This window comes from Symphalangus syndactylus, chromosome 8 (genome assembly GCF_028878055.3).
Source record: "Symphalangus syndactylus isolate Jambi chromosome 8, NHGRI_mSymSyn1-v2.1_pri, whole genome shotgun sequence".
NCBI lineage: Eukaryota > Metazoa > Chordata > Mammalia > Primates > Hylobatidae > Symphalangus > Symphalangus syndactylus.
The window spans coordinates 61,393,290-61,412,631 of record NC_072430.2 but is presented as its reverse complement, the minus strand read 5'-3'; positions in this window follow the sequence as shown (position 1 = coordinate 61,412,631).

Here is a 19,342-nt window from a genome sequence, read left to right as displayed (position 1 = left end):
GCCTCCTCTGGCTCCTTGCCGCTCCCAGGTGGACGGTTGTCCTGCCTGGCTCCTCTCTATTCTCTGTGGATGGAGTTATTTCCTTGATGATTCCCAGTGTGCACACCTGGATGTTTCCGGCACATACTAGATACTTCTAGTTGGCTATCTTCGATCAGTCTTTAAAATTTTAATTTTCAATGTTTGTTTTGGTATATGGAAGTAAGATTGAATTTTTTGTGGTGACCTTGTATCCTGAGGCCTTGTTAAACTCACATATTAATTTATTGTTTTTTTCTATGTGAACAATCATATTATTTACGAATAGGGACAGTTTTACTTCTTCCTTTCTATTCTGTATGTCTTATTTCGTTTTCTCGTCGGTTACTCTGGCTAAGACTTCCTGATAGTGAATGGGACAAGTAAAAGTGAATATTCTTGCTTTGTTCCCAGTTTTAGCTTGAAAACATTTAGCTGACCTTAAGTATGATGTTAGCTGTAGGTTTTCTATAGATGCCTTTTAGGAGGTTGAGGATGATCTCTTCTATTCCTGGTTTGTGAGAATTTTTATCATAATGAATTTGGATTTTTTTTTCAAATGCTTTTTCTGCATCAGTCTATAATCATGTGACATTCTTTCTCTAGAACTTTAATATGGTGGGTTACATGATTGAGTTTCAGACATGAACCAGCCTTGCATTCCAGGGCTACACCCTGCTTGATTGTGGTGTTATTCTTTTTATACACTGCTGGATTCAATTTACGGATACTTTGTTGAGGATTTTTTCATCCATGTTTATTAGAGAATTTGGTCTTTAATTTTCTTTTCCTTGCACTCTTATTGTGCAGTTTTGGTATCAGGGTAATGGCTTCTGACTTCGCAAAATGAGCTAGGAAGTATTCTCTGCTCTTCTATTTTCTGGAAAAGATTAACATAATTTGCATGTTTTTTTTAAAATGTTTGGTAAAATTCACCAGTGAAGGTGTCTGGGTCCCCAAATTTTTGTAAAGAAGGTGTTATTAATTCGATTTTGTTGATAGTCATAGAGCTATTCAGGTTACCTATTTCATCTGGGTGATTTTTTTAGTTTGTGTTTTTTGAGCAGTTTGTTCATCTCACCTCAGTTGTCAAATGTATGTGCATAGAGTTGTTTGGAGTATTCCCTTATTGTTCTTTTGATATCCGTGGTCTATGATAGTCCCTCTTTCATTCTTGATATTGGCAATTAGTGTGTTTTCTCTTTTTCTCTTTGTTATTCTTGCTAGAGGTTTATCAATTTCATTGATCTTTTCCAAGAAGGAACCATTTGTTTTACTAATTTCCTCTTTTTTTGCTTTCAATTTCATGGATTACAGCTGTTTATTTCCTTCTCTCTTCTTGCTTTGGGTTTATTTTACTATTCTTTTCCTAGTTAAAGAGGAAAAGACTGTCAAATCTTAGACTATTTGAAGCATTTATTTTCTTTTACTGTAAACATTTAATGTTGATTTCACCCAGCACTGCCTCAGAGGCATATCACAAATTTCGATGTGTTTTTATTTTTATTTTCTGATAGCTAAAATTAGAAAAAATTTCCTTGAGGCTTCCTCTTTGAATCATGGATTATTTTAAGTAAAGTGTTTGGGGATTTTTCTGTTATCTTTGTTACCTATTTCTAATTTAATTCTATCGTGGTTCGAGGTCATACTTTCCATGATTTACATTCTTTTCATTTTGCTAAGGTTTATTTTATGACTCAGGAGGTGGTGACTATTCCGTGTATACTTGAAAAGAATGTGTATTTCACTATTGTTGTGGGGAATGTTTACTATATATTAACCAGAGCAAGTGAATTAGTGGTGTTGTTCAGTGCTTCTATGTCTTTGCTGATTTTTTTTCCATCTACAAATTGTATCTATTACCTAGAGAGTAGTGTTGAAGTCTCCAAACATAACTGTGGCTTTTTCTATTTCTTGTTCAGTTCTGTCAGCTTTTCTTCAAGTATTTTGAGACTGTGTTGTTAATTGTATATGCATTAAGAAATGTATGTTTTCTTGGTGAATTGACTGTTTTATCGTTATATAATGTACCTCTTTATCTCTGAAAATTTTCTTTGTTATAAAGATACTTTGTGTGATACTAATACAGCCATGCCACTTTATTTATTTATTTATTTTTGCCACTCAGGATGAAGTGTAGTGGTGCAATCTTGGCTCACTGCAGCCTCAACCTCCCAGGCTCAAGCGATCTTCCTGCCTCAGCCTCCAGAGTAACTGGGACTATAGGCACCTGCCACCATGCCTGACTAATTTTTTATTTTTTTGTACAGATGGGGTTTCACCATGTTGCTCAGGGAGGTCTTGAACTCCTGGACTCAAGTGATCCACTCCCTTCAGTCTCCCCAAGTGCTGGGATTACAGGTATGAGCCACTTCTACTTTTAACCTACGTATATCATGATGTTTGAGGTGAGTTTCCTATATATAGAATATACTTGAGTACTTTTGTTTTTCCCTTCTAACAATCTCATTCTTTTAATTGGTTTGTTTAGACCATTCACAATTAATGTTAGTGTTGATATGTTTGAACTTAGGCTTATCATTGTATAATTTGTTTTAAATTTGTTCTCCATGACTTTTGTTCTTTTGTCTCACCTTTCCTTCTTCTTTTGGGTTATTCAAATATCTTTAGTAATCCATTTTAATTGTGACTTTTGTTTTTGAAGATAGTGGTGTTGGTTTTTTTGAAATATTGTCATAGGAAATATTGTTTGTTGATGTTTAAAGAGTTTCCACTCCTTGTTATTGATTTAGTGATAATAATAACAACAGCAGCAGCTATGGTATAATGGGCACCTGATTTCATCTTATCATGTCATTGAATTTTTTGTTATTATCTTTAATGTTTGCAGAATATTCCATCATTTGGGTATGATATTTTATCTAACCTCTTCTTTGATATTGGACATAAATTTCATTTTAGGGTTCCACTCTAATAAATCATGTTACAATGAACATCTTTGTGTTTTGGGTTTTTCCTCAGAATATTCTTAGGCTTGGAATAAGTGCCCTTTCCATACTTAATCTATAATCTTCATAACAATGCTGCCAGGTTAAGATTTTTTAAAATTTTATAGCTAAATCGAACTGAGATTTAAAGGGCTTAAATATCTCACTCAAGGTCACCTTAATGATAATGGGAGGAATCAGAGGCCAACACTCATCGGGCACCAAAGCCTGTGCTCTTTCCATAGTACCTTTCACAAATTTGGCACATATGATTTCAATGCACAGAACTTCACTAATGGTCATAGCTCAGTCTATGAAATTACCTGACTGTGAAAATGATCCATGAAAAACACATTTTGTATCATGGCAGATAATCCATTTTTCCTGAGCCTCATGACTCATGTGAGAATGGCCTTTTGTTCCCTGTGACCAGGAAACCCACAGGTCACAACATGTGAGCAAGATTCCCTGATGATCTGTCTCCAGCCTTAGGGAATACCACACTACTAGTTTGGATCTACTACTGATAGTTTAGTTATCTTTATTTGATAATGCTTCTTTTCTTTTGCTTCAGATTGTGTATCCCAGTGTTTCTTGTGCTTCATTGTTAAATTGGGATTGTATATTGATACAGTGGTCTATTGTTTCAGTTTTTATTGGATCATAAAGCTCCATAAAGAATAGATGGTGTATATTTTTTTCTGATGCTGTTAAGTCCTTGGACTCTGCCAGTGGATGTTTTTATAGTGTCTGCTGTATTTATTATGTGTGTTATTCTTGTGTTGCCACAAGAATCCTGTGTTACCATTTATTGTAAATCAGATTCTTGCTGTTTATGCTGGGTGTTCAGGCTCCAAGAGGGATCACTGAGATGCTCCAACTACACACCCTATAAATTCTGCATTCTCCAGGAACTTTGAGTTATGTCGTAGAGATAGTCTATTAAGCCACTTAGGTACCAGGCATCAATTTTATTTTGCTAACGGTACTCAAAAGATGGTTCATTTATCATGAGGCATATATTTGGATGTGATCATCTGAAGGTGTTCTGCCCTGTTAAAGCAATGTTTTAAATGTTTACAAGGAGAAAGGAAACTAGCGTTTGTTGAGTATGTACTGATAGAATTACTTCGCATGTACTATCTTCCATAATCCTCTCCTTGAGTTTGAAAGGCAGGTACTTTTAACATATTATTTCACAGATTTTGAAATTCATACTCAGACATTAATTCATGCGAGCCCATATAGGTACTGATATACAGTTTAAACTATATGACTCCAAATCCTATAAGCACTTCAAGCAGAATATCTGCCCCACCATTTTTTCCCCATGCCGGCTGTCATCGATCATCTATTTCCAGTGAACTTCTGCCTTTTCCAATTATTTTAGTGACTGACTATAGTTTTGATTCTATTCCATAATAATAATAATTAACAAAGAGAAAATAGTGTAATGATGAATAGCACAGACTTTGGAACCAGACTATCTGTGTTCAAACTCCAGCTCTGTTATTTATTGGCTCTGCAACTTTGGACAAATCATGTAACTTCTATGTGTCTCAGTTTCCTCATTTGATTTGTGGGGGATAATAACAGTACTTAGAGGGTTGCTATGAAGACTACATGAGTTATTATTTGTAAAGATCTTAGAATAGTGCTTGCTACATTGAGAGTCCTAGACATAAATGTTTTTCAAATAAGTAACATTTATTTCTAATTTATTGTGTATCAGATGCTTCACTAAGCATTGTAAAGATGATGCAAATATAAGGGTGCTTCTATTATCTCCTCCATTTTATGAATGAGGACACAAAGGCTTAGGAAGGATAACAACTAGTCCAAGATCATACTGGTGGAAAGCTCACTGTGTAAAACTTAGAAAACCAAAATGAATATGAGATAGCAGAAGAAAGCTCACTCACAGTTCTACAGAGAGATTATTATTGCTAACATTTGGATTATTCCCCTCATTTTATGCACATTATTGTAGATTACTGAAATCATATTGAAGGTATCATTGTCTATCTTCACTTTCCTCCATAACATTATTTTTAAAATTTTTATCTTATCATGTCATTGAATTTTTTTGTTATTACCTTTAATGGTTGCAGAATATTCCATCATTTGGATTTGATGTTTTATCTAACCCCTTCTTTGATATTGGACATAAATTCCATTTCAGGGTTGTGCACTAATAAATCATGTTACAATGGACATCTTTCTCTGCATTTTGGGTTTTTCCTCAGAATATTTTTAGGCTTGGAATACTGTGCCAAATAATCAACATGTTTAAGTCTCTGATAAACAAATAGGCTAACATTTTCAAAGGAGCCTAACAAAAAATTATAAGGAAAAAATGTAAAAAGAAACCAATCAGGTTCCCAAGAAGTAGGGTTTTTTAAAAATTTGATTTTTCATTTTAAGATACTTGTAGATTTACAGGTATTGTTAAGAAATAATACAGAGATCCTGTATACCTTTGTTCCATTTTGCTCCATGGTGACATCTTGTAAAACTATAATACATTATGACAATCAGCACAGCTCATTGATACAGTCAAAATACAGAGCATTTCTTCTTCTTCTTCTTTTTTTTTGATTCTCACGCTGTCATCCAAGCTGGAGTGCAGTGGCGCCATCTCGGCTCACTGCAACCCCCGCCTCCCAGGTTCAAGCAATTCTTGTGCCTCAGCCACCTGAGTAGCTGGGATTACAGGCTCCCACCACCACGCCCAGCTCACTTGTATTTTCAGTAGAAATGGGGTTTCACCATGTTGGCCAGGCTGGTCATGAATTCCTTGACCTCAGGTGATCTGCCCGCCTCGGCCTCCCAAAGTGCTGGAATTACAGGTGTGAGCCACTGCACCCGGCCAAGATACAGAGCATTACTGTCACCTCAAGGGTCCTTCGTGTTGCCCTTTTATAGCCATGCATACCTCCCTCTAACCCCCATCCCTGACCCTTAACAATCACGAATCCATTCTCTATTTTTATAGTTTTGTCATTTCAAGAATGTGATTTACATGAAATAATAAAATACGCAATTATTTAGAATTGGCTTTTTTCACTCGACATCATTCCTGGAGATTCGTCCAAGTCTTGTGTGTATCAATAGTCTGTGTTTGCTGAGTTGCCTTCCACGGTGTGGATGTACCACCATTTGTCTAACCGTTCACCCATTGAAGGACATTTGGGTTGCTCCTGGTTTCTGGCTATTAAGAATAAAGGTGCTATAAACATTTTTGTACTGGTTTTGCATCACCATGACCTTGGCTCTCCTTTTTGTGCAGACCTGTAAGCCTTGGGTTGGCAACTTCTCAGTTCAGTCCACAGTGCCCGCTTCTTTGGAGCTCTATGGAATACACTAACTTTCAGCCCCTCCAAGCTCTGGATCCTGTAGACATTGCTCACCCGTTTCTCAGGGCCCACCCTGCATGCACTGCACACACTGTCTTGGAGGCAAACAGCAGCCAGCCAACCTGCCTGCAAGTGGCTCGCTCATGGCTCTCCACCTCTGCCTGCCACCCCATCTTCTCCACCTGCTCCCACATGGCAGGCTGTCATCACAGGCAGCCTGTGCTTAGCTTTCAAGTTGCACACCCCTAACGCCTGGCTGGTTTCTCAGGCAGGAGGAGAGCTGTTTCCTGCCACCAGCATCCACCACCTGGTTCTCTTTCAGCATCCTCTGTAGGTCTTTTCTCTCCAGCCAGTCCAGACTCACCTCTTTTTAGCACCTCCTTCAACTCAGGGACTTGGGTTTTCTCTACACATAGCAGGGAGCATTCTGCACGTATATGGGATTGCAGTGCTACACCCAGATCTTGTCAGGTTCGTCTCCTTCCCACTAGCCGGCAACTCGTTAAGGCTAAAATTCACTAATTTTCACACCCTACAAAGAACCAGTAAAGTGCCTTTACATAGCATACCAATATTGAATTAAATGAATTAAATGAACGATTTAATAAATGACGAATTTCTTGAAAGCGTCGAGGAAATGTCCTGATAACACAGATTCCAGCCACATCCCAGTGTTCCACCCTTCTGCTGGAAACTTGGCCCATAAGCCTTGCAGTCCTTCTTGGCTGCTAATTTTCCAACCGTGGCTTTACACCTGTTTCATTTTACAGTATTTATTGGGAAAGCATTTTAGCTGCTTATTATAGTCAGATATCATCCATGACAAGCCATTTTCCTTGAATTAGCCCAGTGAGAAATATTTCTAAAGGCGTTAAATGAAATCATCCAGACGCTTCCCATGGCCAGCTGGATGCAGTAGCCACGTTCAGCTCCCCGGGCTTGAATACAGAGTAGTTTGTTTTCAGTCGGCTCCAAGCCGCAAAGCTGCTGCTAATTCTCCCACTAATAAATGGGGCTTTAACAAATTCTACCAAGTAAAAGTAACAGGAGCATTTACAACTGTGTTTTCAGTAAATTAAATGAGATAATGTAGTGCCTGGTGCATAGTAAGCGCCCAGTAAATGGTAACTGTTGTGATGCTGGACACTACACCAATAGTGGTTGTGGAAAAATAACACCAAAGATGAAGGCTGTAGGGAAAATACTTTCAAAGGCTGGCAGAAAATAAGGTCATATAAATAATTGCTTGAAGTGTTAGGAACAAGGAAAATAGGCCAGGCGTTGTGGCTCACACCTGTAATCCTAGCACTTTGGGAGGCCGAGGTGGGTGGATGGCTTGAGCTCAGCAGTTTGAGACCAACCTGGGCAACATGGTGAAACCCCATCTCTACAAAACAGAAAAATTAGCCAGCTGTGGTGGCATGTGCCTGAAATCCCAGCTACATGGGAGGCTGAGGCACGAGAATTGCTTGAACCTGGGAGGTGGAAGTTGCAGCGAGCCGAGATTGTGCTACTGCACTCCAGCCTGGGTTACAGAGGAAACTCTGTCTCAAAAAAAAAAAAAAAAAAAAAAAAGAATAAGGAAAATAATGCTGAAGAAAGAAAATCATTTTAATTAAAAATTAAAAGGATGAAAATAGAGGAGTTAGGAGAATTGATAGAAAGTGAAATAGGCAATGTGCATTTCATAACGTGTTTAAAAATGTAAGTTACATGCTTCTGCATTTGTTCTGGAAGATCTCACGCACTTAAATCACACTGTCTCACCCTGGGTTTCCAAAAACTGACATACACCCAGGCAACATTTCCGACAACATGGTAAGTAGAAAATTGTGATTATTTCCTTACATAATTCTTTCAGAGAATTTTGAGTAAATACAGACATTCCCACTGAAACTTGAAGTTATAAAACGTGTACTACACAGCTCTGAGGTTCTATCTTGGCTGTGATGTTATCAAGATGCCTAAACTGGTGGGATGTGTAGAGATACTGTTATTAACTCCAGGATCAGGACCCTTTCCCCCAAATATCTTTTCTTTGCTTCTTGATGCCATATTTCTTTGCTTTTGTTATTAAATATGAAAACATTTATCTTGGCCAGCCTTAAACTAAATGATCAGCCTTGGTTTTAGTAATGCCTGTTCAAAGTACTGCTATATTAATATTAGTTTTGGATGTGCCAGTCTTTTTTCACTTGAGTTGATAAATCTGAAAATAGAATTTTAAAGCGCAATGCCTCTTGACGGTTATCTTTTGTTCCAGGGTGAATAGAACACTGATTCTTACGTAGCCTGTGAGCAAGACCAGGGTGATTTTGGTGGAAATAAAATGCAACATGAGTTTTCCCAGCCAGCCATGCGAGGTCCTCAGCTGAGGGACAGCAAGATTGAAGGACGATCGAAATGAAAGAGAAGGTTAACCACCGAACAGAATTTCCAATGGGGACTGCGTTAGAGGTGGTAGCCATGAGAGAGGGCCAGCTGACACCCGTGGGGACGCACTGCAGCAGCTGAATGAATGAGGGCTATGAGCGACAGTGAGTTTGGAGCCGATTCTGCCATAGGTCAGAGAGAACAGCTGGCAGGGTGTCATCTCCCCATCTCCAACCAGCAAATAGGTGGCAATCTTTTACTCTAGCAAAGAGCTAGAAACAAATATTTCTGCATTAGTAACAAACCGCAGAGGTAGTTTAAAGGATTTTTCAATAAATAGATCTCGAGGGAGGCAGTTATAATAAAGCAGGGTAATTAGCAAACTTTCCTAGGTAATATATTCATAGGACAAGGAAAATCCTAATTTCCTCCTTGAATTTATTGGCTGGCTAGAGCCAATTATATTTACATTTTAAACTCACAGAAAAATATCAGTAACTACTTTTTTTTTAAAAAAAAAACTAGGGATACAAATAATGACAGCAAAAATCCATTTTTTTAGAAGTTGGCAAAAAACAGTATTTTATGAAAATAAAAGACATAGTTTATCCCAGTGGTTTAAAATTAACACAAACATCTTTTAGACACTTATCCTATCATAGCAACATATAATTTAAAACAACTTCCTTCCTTCAGATTTAGAAGCAGTGCTTAAACAGAACTGCTAATTGACACTTAGTGAGAAACAATTTATGGTGTATTTCATTTTTCATTGCTATAAAACTGGTTTAAAATAATGAGGCTCATGAAGGATATGATCCAGACCATAAAATGTACTTATTAGAGTTGTTTGATAAATCACGAAGGGGAGATTCTCACCTCTTAATAAGTGTAAGGCACTGTGATGCGAGAGCCAGACACAGAGAGGGTGCGGCAGGTGTCCTGGTAGCATGTGTGCCCTCTCTCTCTCCAGGTGTTGGAGAACGGTGCGTCTCTGAGTGCCCAGCCACCCTCACTTCCCCTGATCTTTAGTATGTGATCTGGTGTCCAGACACAGTGAAGCTGGATGTCAGGGTAGGAAAACAACCTCACCAGGGATCCCATCTGGGTTCTGTCAGACCCTGAAGATAGGACCAGCATCCCCAGGCTTACAGCTTCCTGTAACCCAGCTAGAAATGCTCCTCCCAGCGCCATCCCTGTACAGGAGACTCACTCACACATTCATACGCTCATTCGTCTTTTTGCTTGTTCATTCCCCAAATGTGCCTTGAATATCTACTCAAACACAGCAGACATGGTCTCCACCCCTCTGGAGCTTGCAAGCGATAACGGGGAAGGTGTTAAATGCATTGAGGGGGACTACAGAGCACATAGGAACTCTGTACAACGGGAACATGGCAGAGGAAGACTGCAATGATGAGGGATCCACAAAGGATGGAGAGGCAGGGGATGGGGCACCCGAATCCCCTAAGGGAGTTGTAAACCCAGCTAGAGTGTTTTACTGACCACAGGCGCTGCTATTCACAGGGTTATGAGCCAAGAAAGTACCAGCCATTGCAACCTTAAGGAGCTATGGATGTGCTGAGAGTTCAGTAAATGAGCAGGGACTCAGGGACAGGTCAAAGAGGCTGCAGAGGTGGGACCTTTGAGTCCAGAGTCAACTGACTGAGATTAGAGCAGGCCCATCTCTTGGTTGGGGTAACTGGGCAGCCACCCTAGGCTTGTAAAATTTCTGTCTTTAACAATATCCCAAGGATGCAATAGAAGATGTCAACAGTATGGCCTCCTTTCAAGTGTGTTTCCCAGGGCAGCCCTAGCATTAGCTGAGTTGCCTGGGAGCCCCATGCCTTTCTGTCACTGGCCCTGACTATAGTGCTATACAGTGGGTGCTATCATGGATGGGTTTTGCTCATTTCCTGAACAAAAACAAGATAACTAGTTGCACCTCAGCAGCCTTGGTTCAGGGAGCATTTAAGACCTGCTACAACACTAGAAGTTCCAGCAAATGTCCAGAGAAGCAGGCAAGGGAGATGCATCTGAGGACCCCCTCCCTTGTCATTATCATATTACATAAGCCATGCCCTTTTCTGTCATAGACATCCCTTCCTAGAAAGAAACTATGGAAGACAGATGAATATGAGAGATTAGGCATTTTGCCTGAAAAGGAATATCATCCTCAGAGGATGGTTCATATTAAGGGATTGTACTGAGATTATGGGATGGAGTAAATTCTTTTCCACACTAGCTGGTGAATGAGTCCCCTCAATCCACTAAAAAGCCATGTTTCTTTGGATGTAGTTAAGTAATTTAAGACCCTACAATTTGCATAATGGAATATTATATATCTATTTAAAATAATGATTCAGGTCTATATTTAATAACTTAGAAAGCTGTCCATGATACATGAGAGTGAAAAAGCAAGTCACAGAACTTTAAGTATACTTTAATTCTGTTTATGTAAAACTGTGTGTTTGTACTCCAGCATAAAACGAAGTCTGAAAAGGTGTTCACCAAAATATTAACATGGATTATCTCTGGATGATAATATTAGATGACTTCTGTTTCACTTTCTCCTTCGTACTTTTCTGGATTTCCTTAGTATGTTTCTACAGTGAGAATGCTTTGTTTTTATAGGAGCTAGGTTAATTTTAAAAAAACTTATTAGTAACTTTTGAAAGTGGAATTCCTATTTACTTAATTCCTTGCAGATTATTCTTTTTCTTGGATAGGAAGCCAAAATACTCTTCAGAGATGCATTGCCTAGTTGAGCAACTTCACCACAGCAGTTTCTGTCTCTTGCTGAGAGGCTACCTGGTAATTTCCTACAGCCAGCCACCCTATGTGAACTGTAACTTCCCCGTAAGAAAAAAATATCTTTCTTTGAAATTATTGTGGCAGACCCTCCAGAGAGTCTGAAGACGCTGGCTCTTCCTATATCCTTGTAACTGAATTTCTAGGGAAACAATAATTCATGAAAATTGTTAATGTCACTTTACTTTTTTAAAGTACAAAATAAAGGCTAAGTCATCAAAAGAAGGGGTGAGAATTTGAAGAACACTGCTCTTTGGGTAAGGAATGACACTAGGTTGGGGTGAATTTGCTTCCTAGCCCATTCATGTTTAGTATCAGGAATGTGGAGGGTCAGCGTCAGACCATAACCTTTCCAGTGAATATTGCATACCAAGCTGTCAGCACTGGCGTTTCAGAGAGCCTTCCAGGAGCTGGTGGTGAAGCACAGTGACCTAATCCAAATCAGAGTGGAATGAAGTCTTGAAAGCACCATCCTTCCCTCTCTCGGCTTGAAAGAAAGCAGAAAGCACATTTACTCAGTGACAAGGAAACATTGTGTGCTCTATCCACCGTGTCATGGGTATCCTGGTCTAAAGTGACAGGATATTGGAAGGAAATTGTTTTTTAATCTAAAATGTGTTCAGAGTTTCTAAACTTGGTTTAGTATTTTATGATTGGATTTTCTAGAAGAGACACAGGTAGATTTGAGTCCTGACAATATGCTGGGCACGTGGAGAGCTATCTAAGAACAAATGCCTGCTCTGGCAGTTCAGACACAGGTCCTGGCTCACCCTCCTGCCCCGAACCCTTCTGCTCTCCTCTTTGCTGGCTTGTCTCCGGTTGCACCAGGCTCCAGCCACAACAGGCTTTTTGCTGTTTCTCAAATACAACAAACATGATCTGGTGAAAGGCATTTGCTCTTTCCTTTCCTCTGCCTGGATCTTCTCAGCTCAAACATCACCTAGTAGGGTCGCCTTCCCTATAAAGATAGCACCCTACTCTCTATGCAGTCACTCCTACACGAGCATGCCCCTGCTTTATTTTATACATAGCACTTATTCCTCCCTAATCTATTGTGTATTTGCTTATTTGTCTACCCCCACCAGAATGCCAGCTTCATGAAAAGAACTATTGTATGTTTTGTTCACTACAGCGTCCCTAGCACCTAGAGCAGTGCCTGACACATGGTAGATACCCAGCAGGGTTTTGTTGAAATGAATGAATAAATGAAGGATTGAATTCACTTTACCCAATGGACATGTTCCCAAGTAATTGTTATTATAAGTTAATTACGAGTGGAAACATTTTAAATGCACTAGGAAAAAGTTGTTCAGATGAATCCTATCTTTAACCAATTCTATAAAAGGAATTATAATTCCTAGCTTGCCCTTTGCTTTGATCTGAGATTTGGAGTTAGATTTTCCTAACAGCCAGATCCACCTGTATGTGGCTATGTGCGTGATGGAGAACATTCCAAGAGTCATCTAGACTCATCTGGGCTTTCTGTATAAATGATATTGTGATTAGAGTTCTCACTACTTCTGGATCTGTCTATTGGCCCCTCATGAAGACCAGTAGAACTGAAGGACATGATGGAAAGGAGGAATGATATTAAAATATTAACAGCCAGTATAACCCCCATCTCCTGCTGTGGCAGGGCTTAACCCTTTAGTTGGTGGATGTTGGGTAGGTCTAGGGGCTTCAAGGCAGCTGGGGCAGCAGCGTGACACGTGCTGCTGCCTTGAGGCTGACATCAGCTCCAGGGAGTGGAGCTTGCAGATTGCTCAGGCCATATGCAGGTGGATTTCCCTGGTAAGTGCCAAAGTCATGGATCTACCACTTGGCTATGAGGTTCTCCTGGCATGAGCTGGGAGCACCTGGCACAGTGCCTATACTTGGTGGGTGCTTAATTAATGTTTGATCATTGCATTCATTATCTGAGAGAACTTGGTGAGAAAATCTAACTTGAAAGCGCTTTTTCATCTGCAGAGGTGCTTTTATCACTGGCACAGTGAGGGTTTTCTCATAATAGCAATAGCAGCATGCTAGGTCCAGTGCTTTATTTAAGTCACCAGGAGAGGGTAACAATAAAGTCTGCATGGGCCAGATCCAGGTTTTGTGGAACCTGAACTGCTTACAGTTTGGGTGGTCCTCTTTGAGAGAATGAATACAAAATTAGGCAGAGAGTCTAGAAAGAGGCCTGGGTACATAAGAAACCTGGAAGCGTGAGCTTCAGTGGTTTGACAGTGAATCTACTTCCAGGTCTGGGTGTGCTGACAGCCTTGGGATTTGCCTTTATCAGGCGACTTCTGGGGTGGGCTTGCTGAGGGCCTGTTTGCTGGAGGAGGCAGTACTCCCTGAGAACTATCTTGTCCTAAGGAATGGTTGAGCCTACTAATAACGATGCCTCAGTCATCATAGGATCAAGTCTAAGAGTGCGAGATCTTCTCAGCTGCTTTCTCTCAAGCTCTGTAAGATACAGCAGCCCAGAGACAAAAGCATAGAAGACACGAGTGGCATCTTCTTGCCTCTATTTGAAGTGGGCTGCAATGCCAGAGCATGCTGGTGTCACACAAAGGTAGGGTCAGCTTGATGCTGGCTGCAGAGACCACCATCTGGGTATCTTCCTGCCCTCCCAGGCAGCAGTGAAGGTTGGGAGACTTTAGTATAAAAGCCAAAATTGACAAGTGGGATCTAATTAAACTAAAGAGCTTCTGCACAGCAAAAGAAACTACCATCAAAGTGAATATAGACAACCTACAGAGTGGGAGAAAATTTTTGCAATCTATCCATCTGACAAAGGTCTAATATCCAGAATCTATATAAGGAACTTAAACAAATATACAAAAATAAAACAATCCCATTAAAAAATGAGCAATTGACATAAACAGATACTTCTCAAAAGAAGACATTCATGTGGCCAACAAACATGAAAAAAAACTCATTATCACTTGTCATTAGAGAAATGCAAATCAAAACCACGATGAGATACCATCTCATGCCAGCCAGAATGGTGCTTATTAAAAAGCCGAGAAATAACAGATGCTGGCGAGGTTGCAGAGGAATAGGAATGCTTTTACGCTGTTGGTAGGAACGTAAATTCATTCAACATTGTGGAAGACAGTGTGGCGATTCCTCAAGGATCTAGAACCAGAAATATCATTTGACTTGGCAATCCCATTACTGGGTATATACCCAAAGGAATATAAATTATTCTATTATAAAGATACATGCACACGTATGTTCACTGAAGTACTATTCACAATAGCAAACACATGGAGTCAACCCAAATGCCCATCAATGATTGATTGGATAAAGAAAATGTGGCACATATACACCATGGAATACTATGCAGCCACAAACAGGAATGGGATCATGTCCTTTGCAGAGATATGGATGGAGCTGGAAGCCATTATCCTCAGCAAACTAATGCAGGAACAGAAAATCAAACGCCGTATGTTCTCACTTATAAGTGGGAGCTGAACAATGAGAACACATGAACACAGGATGGGAACAACACGCACTGGGGCCTGTGGGGTGGAGGCTGCAGGGAAGGAGAGCATCAGAAAAAATAGCTAATGCATGTAGGGCTTAATACCTCGGTGATGGGTTGATAGGTGCAGGAAACCACCATGGCACACATTTACCTATGCAACAACCTGCACAACCTACATATGTACCTCAGAACTTTAAAGAATAACAGTTGTCCTTTGAGGGGCACATACGTGCTGGGGAACTTTATTGCATTCTAATTCTTACAGGAACCCTGCAAGGTAAATATCATTAACCCTGTTTCCAGGTGTAATAGAACGTCAAATTTGCTCACAGAACGTGCAGACATGCAAAGACAATGTGGACTCTATTTTCTCTAGCTGACTTGTACCTTCTTATGAGTCCATACCCTGCTGGGTAGCACAAAACTGACTCTTGCCAATTAACAATGTCTCAATCTCTTCTGGTTTATAGCCTCTTTCCTATTTAAATAGTCAAGGTTTCGTAAGTTAAATTCCCTATGAGGGCTGCTTTCGTTAGTCTTTTGATTAGTCTCTTTTGGATGACTCATTCTCCCTTGATGATCCCATTCTCTTGCAGCATTTCTTACTCCCTGCTTCTTGCCCACAGATGGTCCTGAGTGCTTGTAGGACTCACTGGGATTCCACAAGGTCAGGGATGGGATTTCTGGACTCTCACTGCTCTCTACCAGGGGAAGCTGGTCTGGTGTACACCAGGTCTGGGTGGCCAGGGGAGGAAAATGGACCCATTGGTCTTCGAGGGTGACAGGTGCCTGGAACTGCCAGGCTCTGGTCGGCTGTCCTGTAGTGAAGTCTGTATGAGGCAATGACTCAGCACCTTTCTGTCCTGTCTCTGTGCTGGGGCACATGGAAACTTGTGGATCCCCGTATGTCATGTACCAGCCATGGGGATCCCCGTGCCTTGGGCGGCGGGGGATCACGCTGGCTTGCTACTCTCCCAGTCCCTCTCTTACCATGATCCCTGGGGCTGGAAGGGGCCACGCTTCCACCACCTCCATGTCCCTTGCAGGCTCTCTCAAACTTGGCATGCACGACAACTCAGTGGCCTTCTAACTTTTTTTCTGTGTCCTCAAAACCTTCTAGAAAGCTACAATGTCCTTTAAAGATGGTTTTTATCTAAATTATATTAGATGCCTTTTATCTAAATTAAATAGTTGCAAAGGATGTAATTATTGGTATCTTGCAAATATTGATATTTTAGGGTACAACTGTTATATCACTCTTTTAAACTTTTCCAATAGAATCTAAATACCATAGTGATTTAATACCCATGGTTCAAAAAACACATGAACAAGCTCTTTTTTTATCAGTTGGAAGTTACATAATGTTTTTCTTTCCTTGAAATTGTATTTCCATTTCATTTCTGCAGAACTTTATCCTAACACGATATATTTTTATGCTTGAAAGTCTTTTATGAATTACCCTATCATTCTTCTCAACAAAAATTTGTATATAAGTTGAACATTTTCAATTGTTTTTTTTTTGTCACCACAGCACTCTCTTAGAGAATTTATTATGGATTAAGTTCTAATTAAAATTATTTTTGATACATAGTTGATCAAAGTTATACATATATAGGTACACACACATACACACTTTGCATTTTATGGTTAATTATTTAAACATAGGTTTTGCACCCTAGGACAATGCTTCTTGGTGAGATTGGAGGTGAATGCCTTTCTCTGTAGAGTCAGGGAAGGGCACTTGTGTAGGGGGAGATAGGAAAGGGTCACAGACACACACTGCAGGTGGAAGAGGACACTGTTTTCCTTATAATGATCTGGACCCAGAGGTGCCTTGGTAAGCGGGAAGTTTCTGGAAGTCTGAAGACCACTGTGCCCCAACCCTGGCTCCCCAGGTATTAAAAAGGGAGTGGCCACACTAGTTCCACCCTTTCTTTCTCTGGGACAATAAACCTCATGTAAATGAACAGGCTTAGACAACAGCAAGAAAATACAAATAAGGATCAGTGCTTTATAAGTGTCAGTGTATTACCTGTACCTCAGAGGTGAGGAAATTAGGATGTGGAGCTGTTAAAAGACCTTGTCTACATATTAAGCTAGTTGGTGGCAAAGCAGAGATTTGAAATCAGATTGGAATCCTTCCTCTCTACAGGACTGTGGTTTCAAAGTGAGCCCATGGATAGCTGCATCAGCATCATCGAGTCTCTTTTCAAACTGATTAAAAATTCCTGGGCGCCACCTTTAAAATTCCGCACGCCTCCAGTGTGTCTGGAGGTGGGGCCTGAACATTTATTTCTTTAAGAGCTCCCCTAAATGATTCTGAAGCTGGGCCAGGGTTGAGACACGAGAGCCTACATTTGTTCATGAGCACAGAGGACACCTTGCTCCCGGACACAGCATTCAAGACCCAAGTGGGAGGAACTTGGCAGGAGACAGAAGTTGGAGGTCTCCAGAGGGGCACCTTCTTGGTTTGTTGTTTTTTTGTTTTGTTTTGTTTTTTTGAGATGTAGTCTTGCTCTGTTGCCCAGGCTGGAGGGCAGTGGGGCAATCTCGATTCGCTGCAATCTCTGCCTCCCGGGTTCAAGCGATTCTTGTGCCTCAGCCTCTTGAGTAGCTGGGATTATAGGTGCACACCACCAAGCCCAGCTAATTTTTTATATTCTTAGTAGAGACGGGGTTTTGCCATGTTGGCCAGGCAGGCCTCGAACTCCTGACCTCAAGTGATCTGCCCGCCTCGGCCTCCCAAAGTGCTGGGACTACAGGTGTGAGCCACCGTGTCTGGGCTGTTGGTTGGTTTTGTTGTGACCATTTAGATGGCCTTGCTTTGAAGCCCAGGCTCCAAGACCTGGGAATCTTAGGTGCAGGGGTATCAGGAGGGAGGAGGAAGCACACCTTCCTCTGGCAGCTTCTGCTCAGCGCTGCTTTTAAGGCGCCTCTTGTGGATTCTGGTGCTTTGCTTCTGATCTCTGGTGAAGATCTCTATGCTCCTGGAAAATCAGCCTGGAGCAAACTTAGGGTCTTGGGAGACTGGTTGCCATCCATCTCCAATATCGTGGGGAACAGCCTATTGTGAACTGATTTCCTTGATAAACTCAGCTCAAGGACATCCTTAGTGCTTTATTAGCAAGGCAGCCCTTTCCCCTGGGCCCTCTCTGGGCCCCTTCCATGTTGGATTTCCTCCACAGCTATTATGACTTTGACAGTCTTGGGACTAATTCCCTACCTTTGCAGCACAGCTAAAAGGGAGGGAACACTCATTGCAGTCTGACAATCTGAGCTTTCTTCTGGGGCAGAAAGACCTTAAGGAAAGTCAGGTGTCATCAACAATCACCAAATCCCAAACCCAGCTCTCTGCCTATACTCTGCTTAGAGCTGGGTTTGGGAGAACCGGGTTAATGCACACCTCTTTCTAGCAAGGAAAAATGAAAACATTTTTCCTATCCAGGAGGGCCAGAGGGTGAGTATTACAGTGGAGGGAAAGATGGTAGATCTATTTATCACTGTGTTGTCACTTGAAGGGAAAACAAGCTTTATTCCCACTTGCCATGGGGCCCAGGTGGATGCCAATTGAGTTACTAAATTTCTATCTGAAAAATGGTGCCCAATACTAGAGCCTTCAGGGGACATCCTTAATGGGAAGCATTGGCAGAGCAATAAATATTGGGCCGCAGTTCTTGCCTGGGCGTGCTGACTCCAACGCTGGTGCTGCACACTTGTTTACTCATCTTTTTCTGGAGACAGTCCCCAGACTTGGGAATCTGAGGGATTGTCCCAACAATACTTCAAGCCTTCCATTAGGCCTGTGTGCCAAGCACTAATGAGGCCCAAGTCCTGCAGCAAGACTCCAGCCCCTCCTTCCTCATCAACTCACTTTTACTCTCTCTGCCAACTCTGGCAATTGACTCATGAGAAATCCTGTTAGAGGATTTTTTTTTTTCCTCTTTAAAACACACTCACTCCACACCTCATAAAGGTTACAGAAAGGTGCAGTAATGGTTTGGCAGATATGTACCTAGTGAGATAAATTTTCCATTGTGAAAGCATCTACACTGCATTTTGGTTCTGATGTAGAAGGCACAGAATCCCTTACCTGACTTCCTGAAAGTTGCCAAGATGTGACATAGAAAACGTATGAGGAGCCCAGGGGATTTGGTACTGGTATCTCATTAGAGGCACTGAAGTTTATGATATATCAAAATTTTAGTGGGAGGTTTAAGGAAGATTCAAGATTTGGGCAGTTAATGCTATGATTTCCTTAAAAGCATGAGGCACTGGGTGGTAATGGACATTTTTGATCATCCAAAAAAAAAAAATCCCCTTCTCTATGGAAACTTAAAGTTTTAAGAAATAATTCAATTTCA